At 47.7% G+C, this 6576-nt stretch overlaps 1 non-coding gene across 1 annotated transcript; it reads left to right on the top strand.

The window, feature by feature from the left end:
* Window positions 1-6159: 6159 nt before the first annotated feature.
* Window positions 6160-6232, top strand: TRNAF-GAA (transfer RNA phenylalanine (anticodon GAA)). Its single transcript has one exon. It is a non-coding gene; the product is annotated as a tRNA-Phe (tRNA).
* Window positions 6233-6576: the final 344 nt, after the last annotated feature.

Here is a 6576-nt window from a genome sequence, read left to right on the forward strand (position 1 = left end):
TGTGGAAAATGATGCACACTAGAAAAATGTATACACATTTTTTAATGCACACTAGAAAATTGATACAAAGAGATGAACCTATTTGCAGGGCAGGAATAGAGAGGCAGACACAGAGAGCAGACATATGCACACAGGGGGAGGAGGGGAAGGGAGCTGAATTGGAAGATTCATATATATACACTACCACATGTAAAGTAGATACCTAGTGGGAAGCTACTGTAGAACACGAGGAGCTCAATTCGGTGCTCTGCAGTGACCTCAAGGATGGGATGGGGGGAGGAGAGAGGTCCAAGAGTGGGGGATACCCATGGCTGATTCACTACATTGTACAGCAGAAATCAACACAACATTGTGAAGTAATTATACCCAATTTTTTAAAAAGTTCTATCAGCAGTAATCGGGCAAGCCAGTTCCAGGAGCCGCTGGTTATAAGGCACTGCTGCTGCTGCTGCTGCTAAGTCGCTTCAGTCGTGTCCGACTCTGTGCGACCCCATAGACGGCAGCCCACCAGGCTCCGTTGTCCCTGGGATTCTCCAGGCAAGAACACTGGAGTGGGTTGCCATTTCCTTCTCCAGTGCATGAAAATGAAAAGTGAAAGTGAAGTCGCTCGGTCGTGTCCGACTCTTAGCGACCCCATGGACTGCAGCCCACCAGGCTTCTCTGTCCACGGGATTTTCCAAGCAGGAGTGCTGGAGTGGGGTGCCATTGCCTTCTCCATATAAGGCACTGAGGACACAGCATTACCTCTGGAATCTTCCTGCCTATTATGGGCTGAACTGTGCCTCGATTCACAGATTGAAACCCAAACAGTACCTCAGAATATGACTGTATTTGGAGATGAGATCTTTAAGAAGTGATGAAGTTAAAGTGGGACCATTTAGGGTGGATCTTAATCCAATCAGACTGGTATCCTTAGAAAAATAAATTTTTACTGCTTTTGAAATTTTTGTTTTGCATTGGGTATGGCCAATTAACAGTGTTGTGACAGTTTCGGGTGAACAGTGAAGGGACTCAGGCATGCATATACATGTATCCATTCTCCCCCAAACCCCCCTTCCACCCAGGCTGCCACATAGTGTTAGACAGAGTTCCATATGCTCTATAGGAGGTCCTTGACTGTTGGTTATCCATTTAAAATATATCAGTGTGTACACGTCCATCCCAAATTCCCTAACTATCCCTTCCCACCCCCGCCATCCTTTCCCCTGGCAACCATAAATTCATTCGCTGAGTCTCTTTCTGTTTTGTAATTAAGTTCATTTGTATCACTTCTTTTTAGATTCCACATATAAGGGACATCATACGATATTTCTCAGAAGAAGAATTTTGAACCCACCAAGAGATGCCAGGGGTGAATGTACACATGTGAGGACTTAGCAAGAAGGCAGCCACTTGCAAGTCAAGGGGAGACGCCTCAGAAGAGACCAGACTTCCTGACACCATAAACTTTCACTGAGTCTGTGCTATTCTGTCATGGCAGCCCTAGCAAAGCCATTCAGTCCAGTTCAGTCACTCAGTTGTGTCCAACTCTTTGCGACCCCGTAGACTGCAGCAAGCCAGACTTCCCTGTCCATCACCAACTCAACAAGCTTGCTCAAACTTATGTCCATTGAGTCGGTAATGCTATACAACTATCTCATCCTCTGTTGTCCCCTTCTCCTCCTGCCTTAAATCCTTCCCAGCATCAGAGTCTTTTACAATGAGTCAGTTCTTCGCATCAGGTGGCCAAAGTATTGGAGTTTCAGCTTCAGCATCAGTCCTTCCAATGAATATTCAGGATTGATTTCCTTTAGGATTGACTGGTTCAAGGGACTCTCAAGAGTCTTCTCCAACACCACAGCAAACCTGTACACTGCCAAAAATGCAAAGCGTTCCACTAAGCAGGAGGAGAACCCAGACAAACCCAAACGAGGGCCATGCTGCAAAAGAATTGGCCTGAATGCCTCAAAAACATCCATGGTATGAAACACACAGACAGAGGGACTGTCCCAGATTGGAAGAGGCCCAAGGAACATGATCCTCACTTTGGATTGGATCCTGGCTGGGGAAAAAAACAAAAACAAAAACTTTTTCCTTTTCTGTAGAAGTGTGAGGACAATTGGTGAATTGAATAAGCTTTGTAGGTTAGACAATTGTGTCATACCACTGCTGATTTCCTGATTTTGATCTTTTGACTGTGGTTACTTGTTTTCTTTAAGCAGTACACACTGCAGTATTTGTGGGTAAAGTGTGAGGGGTCAGTCATGTCTGCAACCAGCTCTCTCATGGTATGTGGAAGAAAGCACTTGTGTATGTGTGTGCACATGTGTGTGTGTGTATGTACAATCTGAGAGAAAGTGAGTGCTAAAACAAACATAGAAAGAAGTTAGCAATGTTTGAGGAATCTGGATGAAGGATGTATCGAACTTTTCAATAAGTCTGGAAGTATTTCTTTTTTTTTTTTCTGAGTATACTATTTTATTAACATTTAAATTTCACCAAGGTTTCAAGTATATGCTAGCTGGATGTTCAGATTTTGAGATGAAGATAAAATGGACAAACAGCTTTAAAGCTGCAATGTATTTTAACACTACACAATATATTCACCAACTACAGTCTAGGGATGGTGTAATACACACTTTGGAGTACAAGTATAGGGACAAGCCCTGGAATGGAAGGAAAGACCGTCCATTCAGGACTGAATAGAGGTCCTTGGTTGCTGATAGAACCTCCCCTTGACTTCAGACTTGAGACAAACCCAGGGAACTTGTCAGTATACAAAAACCACTGAATTCTGAATGAACAGTAGCAGGATAGATTTATTGTTGTTTTCAGTCACTAAATTATGTCCAACTCTGTGACCTCATGGACTGTATAGTCCCCCAGGGTCCTCTGTCCATGGGATTTCCGAGGGAAGGATACTGGAGTGGGTTGCCATGCCTTCCTCCAGGGGATCTTCCCAACCCAAGGATCTAACCTGTGTCTCCTGTGTCTCCTGTACTAGCAAGCAGATTCTTTACCACTGAGCCACCAGGGAAATGTCCACTGGATAAACTGGCTAGAGCCCGTTCAGACTGTGGGGGCCCGTCTGAATGGCCAGAGCCTGTTCGGACTGCGGGGGCCTGTCTGAAGCAAGCGGGGCTGGAAGGAGACTGCAAATGTTACAGCTGCCGTCCAGGATTGGTAGATGTGAGCAGCCATCTTCTAAAAATGGCCGATTTCCAAACAAGTGCCTAAGATGTTTTTCCCAAACAGGGGGAAAATATTTCAAACTAGGAAGTTGAAAAACTCTACTGTCCCAGGAAAAATTCAGCTCAGTAGCCCCTTCCCACCACCACTCCAGCCACCTCTGCCCCCATTCCCAGCCAGCTTGATCCCACTGTTCTCCCAGTTCTCTATGCCCTGCCCCTGAAATTCCGTCTCCCTGAACACAGTAGCCCCCACAGCACCCCCGGCATCCACCGGCTCCCCAGCACTGCTCAGGCAACCTGTCCTCCAGAAATATGCCCTCAGACCCACCCCAACCAACACCCCACCTCTGGGTTCACAGCCTCTACCTGCTCTGCTGCCAGGGCCCTTAAGCCACCAAGCTTCCCCTGAGCACAGGTTGCAGGAAAAGTTAATCATTGCCAAGCATTCAGTCATTACTACAAATGACTTATCACCCCCAATATTTGTCTCTCTCAGTCTCTTGTCCACCCTGCGAGGTAAGCGTTTTGTGTGTGTGTGTGTGTGTGTGTGTGTGTGTGTGTGTGTGTGTGTGTGTGTTTGCTCAGTCGTGTCTGAATCTTTGCGACCCCCTGGACTGTAGCCTGCCAGGCTCCTCTGTCCCTGGAGCTTTCCAGGCAAGAATACTGGAGTGAGTTGCCATTTACTACTCCGGGGGATCTTCCTGACCCAGGGATCAAACCCAAGTCTCTTGTGTCTTCTGCATTGACAAGTGGATTCTTTACTGCTGAGCCACCTTGGAAGCCCACCAGCCCCAGTTCACAAACTGGAAACAGAAGCTCAGAAAGATGATGTGTCCCCAGTCACAGTGTGAAAGTGGTGGGGCTGAACTGCAATCAGGCTCTAACTGCCCAGCCACGCATCCTTCCTGCTGCTGTGAATCATTAATATGAGGGACCGATGTGGACTAACACTCGCTGAGCTGGACTCTGCTAGGCCCTCCACTAAGGCTTCCAGGCGATGAGGAGGGTGACAGCCCCTCCCTTGGAAGATGGGGCAGATGGCCGGTAATGAGCTAATGCAAGGGGCCCTGGGACTGTGTCCAGTGAATGGGAAGCAGCCTAGTCTGTGAACCGGGCTTGTTGTTGTTACCAGACTTTCTTAGAACTGTCCTAGATTTTCAGAAAACCCGAAAGGACAGCACAGAGAGTTCCTGTATATCCCATTCTTGGCTTCCTCTATAATTAACATCTCACATTAGGATGGCACATTTATTACAATTAACGAACCAATGTTGACACATTGTTATAACTAAAGTCCATTTCCTTAGCTCTTACCAAAGGTCTTTTTCTGTGTCAGGCTCCCAGGCAGGAGGCTACGTTATTCAGTTGTCCGTTTGTGTTTGTCATCAGTGGTATTAATGACCTTAATCCCCAGGAGACCTCTATGAGGTACTTCTCCTAAGAGTGGAGTCTTCTTAGCAGAGCCCAGCGGCCTCTGGCTTCACTCTTCATCTATGACTCATCCCTCCATCCCTCTTTCCCCTCCCCCCATTCCAGATGAAGTTGGGAACCAATTTGAGGTGAACAACTGCTCTGTCTGTTCTGCTCTTTCTGCTCTGACTGCCAAGCTCCAGGGGCCCCACGGTCTTCTCTACTGATTACAAAGGCTGCCATGTGCTGGGGGAGACCCCACAGCTGGGAATCAGTGTCAGGTTGGAGAGGACCCTCAGGGACCAGGGACACATTGGAGCTCAAGACCACTCAGAGAGCTAGGGGGTGAGGGGGACTAACTCCTGGGCACCCACTCCTCCTCTGCCTGGATGCTGCTCCCCTGCTGTCCCCCAGCTCCTGCAAGATGGGTGTCCCCACCTGAGGGTGTTCATAGAAGCTGTGGAGTTTTTTCTTTTTATTTGGCTGCACCAAGTCTTAGTTGCAGTACACAGGATCTTCGATCTTCATTGCAATACTGTGAATCTTTTATTTTTTTGGAAGGAAATGAACCCATTTATTGGAGGACAGAACTTCAGTGTGAAACTGAAAGCAATCTGACATTTCCACAAGTGAATAAAATGTGTATGGTTGGTATAATTCAATGTGTAAAACAGCATGCTAACTCTTGGTTGTGGCATATGGGATCTAGTTCCCTGACCAGGGATCGAACCCAGGCCCCCTGTGCTGTGAACATGGAGTCTTAGCCTCTGGACCACCAGGGAAGTCCTAGAAGCTGTGTTGCCTGATGGTCACTCTGATCCATCCCAAACTTGATCACACCTGGACTGCAGACTCCCACATGGCAGATGTGGGGACACTAGCTGGTTCTGCTGGATGAGCTGGGTGCCACCCACCTGTAGGAAGAGACAGCTGGGCAACACCCTCCCATGGGGCAGTCCTGGGCACCAGTGCTGGGCCATTCCCAGCACCAATTCCAGCAGCCTCAGTGGCCATTTTGGCAGGGGAGTGGTAGTGATGCTGGAGAGCTTCAGGCTGCCTCCCCACCCTTCCACCTCCTTGACTTCTCTTTCCCAAGTGTCCTTTCGGTGACAGCTCAGGACTCAAATGGTGGTGATGAGAGGGCAGTGCTGCCCTTTGTCTCATTACCAGCGCTTCACTGTTACCACCTTTGATCTCCTGGACCCTGGCTCCCAGAGAGTCCTCCTGTACCCACTGGTACCTACTGGTCAGAAGCAGGTCTCCCTCTTGTCTGCTCGTATCTGCTAAGGGGAGATAACTTGTCATCGAATCTCTCCAGTCAACAGAGGGACTGGAGGTCCCCAGATGGGGCTTGATCTTCCTGAGTGCTGTGGAGGGCAGTGAGCCCCAACCTGCAAACCACTCCAGAGGGAGGGAGGGAAGTGCCAAATCAACCTAATCTGAGCCGGGCATGGTGCCCTAGAATGGCCTCATTTCTGAGTCTAGAAATGATGAGTCGAGCATAATTCTGCTCTGAATTTTTATCACATAGCTTCTTTGGAAGGTAAATATAGATACATTAAGGGTATATTTAGAAGTAGCCGAAATAGCTCAGTTGGGAGAGCGTTAGACTGAAGATCTAAAGGTCCCTGGTTCAATCCCGGGTTTCGGCAATGGTTTTAGGTGTCACCACCAATGGCAGTTTTATTGCATGCCAAAGAATTGATGCTTTTGAAATGTGGTGTTGGAGAAGACACCTGAGAGTCCCTTGAATAGCAAGGAGATCAAACCTGTCAATTCTAAAGGAAATCAACCCTGAATATTCATTGGAAGGACTGTTGCTAAAGCTGAAGCTCCAATATTTTGACCACCTGATTTGAAGAACCAACTCATTGGAAAAGACCCTGATGCTGGGAAAGATTGAGGGCAAGAAGAGAAGGGGGTGACAGAGGATTAGATGGTTGGATGGCATCACTGACTCAATGGACATGAGTTTGAGCAAACTCCAGGAGACAGT

This window comes from Bos javanicus, chromosome 29 (genome assembly GCF_032452875.1).
Source record: "Bos javanicus breed banteng chromosome 29, ARS-OSU_banteng_1.0, whole genome shotgun sequence".
Classification (NCBI taxonomy): Eukaryota; Metazoa; Chordata; class Mammalia; order Artiodactyla; family Bovidae; genus Bos; species Bos javanicus.